At 41.7% G+C, this 6,967-nt stretch overlaps 1 protein-coding gene across 1 annotated transcript in view; it reads left to right on the top strand.

Annotated features, from left to right (window-relative positions):
• EFCAB11 (EF-hand calcium binding domain 11) overlaps positions 1-6,967 on the top strand; it is a 247,618-nt gene that overhangs the window by 205,694 nt on the left and 34,957 nt on the right. The window lies entirely within an intron of this gene.

Genomic DNA, 6,967 nt, shown 5'->3' with positions numbered 1-6,967 from the left:
CTGTTATTTTATGTACGTCTGTGGTCTGTTGGCTCCGTGAGACAGGACTCGGCCTTCTGTGTTTTGTAAAGCCCCACGAATAAAGAGCTTTGGGTATAAATGACATTGCAGTTTCTGCCCCCAGGACCCATTTCAACAGGAAGTACTGCAGCCTTACCAGCTCCAACTGGTGGCGGATTTGGGCTTTTCTGAGCATATCTGACTCAGAGGAACTGTCTGCCGCTGAGATGGGCCAATAGAAGGGTTCAAAGCAAGAGGAAGCACAGCGGGGCCATGAGGCACCAGAACACCCACAATGAGGGAAGAGGGCTGTGGAGCCTAAGCCTTCATCCAGCTTCAGTCCACTTGGCCAAGGGGATATGAACTCAGGCACTGGAATCAGACAGATGTGGTTCTAACCCCAGCTCTGCCCCTTGCTGGCTCTGTGGTCAGATCTTCCAGCTGGTACTACTAAGCCAAAAAAAGACAGTCTCTCTTCTACGCCGCTGCCAGATTCATTTTCCAAAAGTGCAGCTTCAGATATATCTTTCTGCTGTTCGGAACCGGCTCCCAACTACTTAGCCGGGTGGGTCCCTGCAGGCTTTGGGGACTGAGCGAGTTACTTACTCCTCCTACACCTCACTCTCTTCTTCTGTGAAGTAAGGATAATAGTCACTGCATTGTTGCACTGCTGTAAAAATTAAAGATAATCCTTCTAAAGCACTTGGGACATACCAAGTGCTCAGTTAACATTCATTTTCATTATCTGTTAAGGGACTGCTTGAGTGCAAAGCCCAGCTCTCCACTTGCTAGCTCTGTGATCTTGGGCAAATTTCTTCATTTCTCTATGCCTCAGTTTCTTACCTGTAAAAGAGAGTCGTTGCGGGGATTAGGTGAGTTAATGCCTCTTAAGCATCCTGAGCAGTACTTGGGTGTTCAGTAAGCTTTAGTTCTCTATTATTACGCTGTCACTGCCATTAGCAGTGCCATCACCATCATCATTTAGATCTGGGAGAAAAAAGAAGGCCACTGGGAATATGTGTATTGAAGACTGTCCCTGAGGTTGCCCGGGTAGGGGAAGCAGTGGAAGGAGCGACTGGACACTCTCCGCGCTCCTCACCAGGGATTCAGGCAGGTCCCTGGGTCACTGGGACATTTATGATGAGGGAGGGGCTTCCGGATACCGAGGCCTGTGGCCTCTGGCTGTTCTCTCCTGGCCTGTTTGCCTCTAATGCTGGGCCCCCTCCCATCCCAAGCCAGCTGGAAATGGGGGGTAAATCTTCCCAAATCAGCCTGTGGTGATCATGGGGGTTAAGTGGAGAACTCGTGTTCTCTCTGCTGTCATGAGTGTTCCTCAGGGAAAGTTTGTTATGTGGACCAAGGTGGATAGTCATTGCTTCCCTTTCTAAAGGTAATGGGTAACATTACACCAATTTTGTGTCATGTCCCTGAGGCTGTCAAACATGTCCCCACCCCTTTGCCAAAGGGATGGCTATGCAACCCAAACAGGGTAAATCAAAATCATTATGGGGGTTTGTATGAGAGCTGGGGGTGAGGGTTGGGTAGGGGTGAGTTTCTTTCTCTTGCCCTGAGATCAAGAGAGGTAGGATAGGAACCTAGATATGCCAGGGCATTCTTGCTGCCACATTGGAGAGATTCTATCTGAGAGAAGTCAAACCAAGTCGAAAGATAAACAGACAAACTCTTCATGTCATTGCTTGAGCCACTTGATACAGCCATGCCCGGAGGCAGCGCCCCCAGACATCCCAGGTACCTGAGCCAATTCATTCCCTAAAACTGATTGAATTGGGGTTCAGTCGCTTGTGCTGACTAATATGGTGCCTTTTTTTGCAACCATGAAAATTTTGCTTCATATACATGAAACTCATTTCTGTTAAGAATAATCAGTTGAAAAAAATAGTTGTTGGGAGTCAGCTAAGAGTGAGGAGTAGAAAACCGAGGTACAGCAGAAGGCAGAGAAGAAGCACTGAAGCCTTGGGAAAGATCAAGGAAGCTGAGGGGAAGTAAACAAAGGCTGGAGACCAACCAGCTGGCTGAGTTTGAGAGGAGGCAGAGAACAGGGTCACATCTAAGAGGAACAGACAGCACAGGCCAGGCCGTGAGGTTATCATGGACACTGACAAGGTGCTGAATGACCTTGCGTGTGGTGGCACAAACTCGGCAAGTCACTGCTCAGCTAGGCTGAGCTAATTAAATAAAAATTATCCGAATCATCTATATCACGGAAGTCAGTGTGGGCTTGGATCCACATAGCCTTGGGTTCAGGGCCAGCTTTGGGACATTCAAGTTGAAGGATATGAGGGAAGTTATCGGACATCTCTGAACCTCAGTTTCCATTTCTGTACCATAGGGATAATAACACCTTTCTCACGTAATACGTAATGAGGCTACTATTTTATTCAAGTTATTCCATACCCCTGGGACCACAATAGGACATGAGAGAGAAGCCCCACAAGTCCATGCCAAAAAATGCCAAACACACTGAATATGTGGATGAAGAATCCAACATAGAAGAAAAAACTTTTTAGCATGCCTATTATCTGCAAAAAAGTGTTGATTTACAAGCAAATCATTGTGAAACCATAGGGAAGGCAAATCTGAAAAGTGTCCAGACAGTAAAATACGGAAAATGGAAAAGTATGCAAGAGTCTTTATGAGTACTTTTAAATCTATAAATTATTATTAATGTTATTTTTATTTATTTTGCTATTTTCATAGTTTTATTTTAGTAAAAGAAAATGTTTTAAGAAGTTTTAGAAGTCTTTCTTGCCATTAGGCATTACATCCCTTTGTCATATTAGTTGATTCAAGCAAGCTTGACACAGAGTCAAGGAGGGTGGCATCCATCCTCCCATTTCTGTCCCAGGACAAAGCGGCAGGGTCTGGGGGTGGCTGTGAAGTAGCAGCACAGTTAGTCACTAGAGTAGCAAGAAGATAGGGTTCTCTGGGCTTGTGCTAGCGATGGTTCTCCTCCTGTGTGAGTTAGAGAGAACAGAATCAATAGGAAGGATCTAGATATCTATCTATCTATCTATAATGATGAAAGGAGGTTATCTATCTATCTATCTATCCACAGAGTAGGGGGAAGAGAGAGAGAGATTGAGAGGTTGAGAGAAAGAGAGAGAGCAAAAACAGAGAGACAGACACAGAGAATTTGAAGGAATTGGCTTACATGATTACAAAGACTGGTAAGTCCAAAACCTGCAGGGTAGGCCAACAGGCTGGAGACCCAGGGAAGAGTTGTAGTTTGAGTCCAAAGTCCAAGCCTGCTGGCAGAATTCCCTCATCTTCCAGGAGGTCAGTCTTTTTCTTTTTCTATTAAGGCCTTCAACTGAGTGGCTATGGAGAGTAATCTGCTTTATTCAAAATGTTAATCTTATTTAAAAATATCTTCACAGAAACATCTAGAATAGTATTTGACCGAATATCTGACCTAACCAAATTGACACATGAAATTAACCATCATATCTCCTCAAATGGTTTTTGGACCATTGACTTCCCAAATGAGGTCCTGGGGGTGGGTGGGGAACATGTCTGTGAGAGACTACCAGCAAAACCCTAACCCTCATGTCCCCGTCTTGAGACTCCCTAAAATAACCAAGGTGAGGGCGATAAATGCCCAGGAGAGCAACTTGGGACTTCAGTCATGGAGAGTTGGGCCTTTCTATTAAAATGTCTTTAAATTTAAATGTCTAGCTAGGCCTGGGGACATTTAGTAAGTAGATCCTGAAGACTTCCATCCTTATACCCAGTGACCAGAATATGTTGGGACAGGGTACAGGTATTCAGTGATTGTTCGATGGATAAGGCTTCACAAATGTTGGCATAGACAAGTGGCTTATTCATTGGAAGCTGAACTGGAAATAAATGCTATGACTTGTGTTAGTCCAGTGGTCCATGTACAAGACCTTGATAGCAGTCTCCTGCAGTAATAGAAGAAGCCCCGCCTCCGGGTCTCAGCTCTCCCTCTGTCCATGAGCCTTAGGAGAGTGTGCCACCCTCTCTAGGGTTCTCTTTTTTCTCATGATGATCTGTATGGCTTCTTCCAGTTTTCATGTCTACAGTTCAGTAAGATTACCCAGATAGTGACCAAACAGCAGGATATGCTGTGTGGAATTCATACCAATGAAAGGAGATTCAGAGAAAGATGCCAACTGACCCCTGTTCCACCTTCTCTACTTGATTTCAGAGCAATTGCTTCTTTGAACAACCAGACCAAGTGAATGATTCTTTACCATCCCGGGATCTCATTCTCTTTTAATAAACTATTGGTTCTAATGTTTAAAGAGATGTTTTAAGATTACCTAAAATTATAAAATATAAATACACATAAAGAAGAAATTTAAGGTCCCATAATCACTGAACCCAGTGATTACCTCTGTCAACTTTTTGGTATCCATCCTTCCAGACATTTTCTATGAACATATATGCAATTTTATGTGTCAAAAAGAGGGGCCAGAGAAGCAAGAAGTACTACAATCCTGCAGCCTGTGGAACAAAAACCACATTCACAGAAAGATAGACAAGATGAAAAGGCAGAGGCTATGTACCACATGAAGGAACAAGATAAAACCCCAGAAAAACAACTAAACGAAGTGGAGATAGGCAACCTTCCAGAAAAAGAATTCAGAATAATGATAGTGAAGATGATCCAGGACCTCAGATAAAGAATGGAGGCACAGATCGAGAAGATGCAAGAAATGTTTAACAAAGACCTAGAAGAATTAAAGAACAAACAAACAGAGATGAACAATACAATAACTGAAATGAAAACTACACTAGAAGGAATCAATAGCAGAATAACTGAGGCAGAAGAACGGATAAGTGACCTGGAAGACAGAATGGTGGAATTCACTGCTGCGGAACAGAATAAAGAAAAAAGAATGAAAAGAAATGAAGACAGCCTAAGAGACCTCTGGGACAACATTAAACGCAACAACATTCGCATTATAGGGGTCCTAGAAGGAGAAGAGAGAGAGAAAGGACCAGAGAAAATATTTGAAGAGATTATAGTCGAAAACTTCCCTAACATGGGAAAGGAAATAGCCACCCAAGTCCAGGAAGCACAGAGAGTCCCATACAGGATAAACCCAAGGTGAAACACGCCGAGACACAGAGTAATCAAATTGGCAAAAATTAAAGACAAAGAAAAATTATTGAAAGCAGCAAGGGAAAAGTGAAAAATAACATAAAAGGGAACTCCCATAAGGTTAACAGCTGATTTCTCAGCAGAAATTCTACAAGCCAGAAGGGAGTGGCATGAAATACTTAAAGTGAAGAAAGGGAAGAACCTACAACCAAGATTACTCTACCCAGCAAGGATCTCATTCAGATTTGATGGAGAAATCAAAACCTTTACAGACAAGCAAAAGCTAAGAGAATTCAGCACCACCAAACCAGCTCTACAACAAATGCTAAAGGAACTTCTCTAAGTGGGAAACACAAGAGAAAAAAAGGACCTACAAAAACAAACCCAAAACAATTAAGAAAATGGTCATAGGGACATACATATCAATAATTACCTTAAACGTGAATGGATTAAATGCTCCAACCAAAGGACATAGCCTGGCTGAATGGATACAAAAACAAGACCCATATATATGCTGTCTACAAGAGACTCACTTCAGACCTAGGGACACATAGAGACTGAAAGTGAGAGGATGGAAAAAGGTATTCCATGCAAATGGAAATCAAAAGAAAGCTGGAGTAGCTATACTCATATCAGATAAAATAGACTTTAAAATAAAGAATGTTACAAGAGACAAGGAAGGACACTACATAATGATCAAGGGATCAATCCAAGAAGAAGATATAACAATCATAAATATATATGCACCCAACACAGGAGCACCTCAGTACATAAGGCAACTGCTAACAGCTATAAAAGAGGAAATCAACAGTAACACAATAATAGTGGGGGACTTTAACACCTCACTTACACCAATGGACAGATCATCCAAAATGAAAATAAATAAGGAAACAGAAGCTTTAAATGACACAATAGACCAGATAGATTTAATCAATATTTATAGGACATTCCATCCAAAAACAGCAGATTACACTTTCTTCTCAAGTGCACACAGAACATTCTCCAGGATAGATCACATCTTGGGTCACAAATCAAGCCTCAGTAAATTTAAGAAAATTGAAATCATATCAAGCACCTTTTCTGACCACAACGCTACAAGATTAGAAATCAATTACAGGGAAAAAAACCGTAAAAAACACAAACACATGGAGCTAAACAATACGCTACTAAATAAGCAAGAGATCACTGAAGAAATCAAAGAGGAAATCAAAAAATACCTAGAGACAAATGACAACGAAAACACGACAATCCAAAACCTATGGGATGCAGCAAAAGCAGTTCTAAGAGGGAAGTTTATAGCTATACAAGCCTACCTCAAGAAACAAGAAAAATCTCAAATAAACAATCTAACCTTACACCTAAAGGAACTAGAGAAAGAAGAACAAACAAAACCCAAAGTTAGCAGATGGAAAGAAATCATAAAGATCAGAGCAGAAATAAATGAAATAGAAACAAGAAAAATCTCAAATAAACTATCTAACCTTACAAAAGAAAAAAAAATAAAAGAGGGGCCATGTTATACATCACTAGTTCTAAAGTTCCATCTTTTAGGATTCTAGGACCAGTCTTCCTTCTTGTTTGTTTCTTGGTTATTTTTCTCTTTTTCAGTCTTCAAGAGCTCCTCACAATAGTATCTCAGATTCTGGTTTTATTGTAAATAGTGCAAACAAGAGGCAGGGATTTGTCTCAGTGGCTGGAGGAGAAAGTTGAGAAGGTCAAAATGTAGAGAGCTCTTGGGAGGGTCAAAGCACGAAGGGTTTTTACACAGGTGAACTCTCCCTTGGTAGTGAGTTGAATTACATCCCCCCAAAAGATATGTCCAAGTCCTAACCCAGTACCTGTGAATGTGACCTTATTTGGAAATAGGATCCTTGAAGA

This window comes from Delphinapterus leucas, chromosome 2 (genome assembly GCF_059928025.1).
Source record: "Delphinapterus leucas isolate spDelLeu-1000000601 "Yukka" chromosome 2, BTC_Dleu_Yukka2, whole genome shotgun sequence".
Classification (NCBI taxonomy): Eukaryota; Metazoa; Chordata; class Mammalia; order Artiodactyla; family Monodontidae; genus Delphinapterus; species Delphinapterus leucas.
The sequence above is the reverse complement of the archived record's forward strand: the minus strand, read 5'-3'. Positions and strand labels throughout refer to the sequence as shown.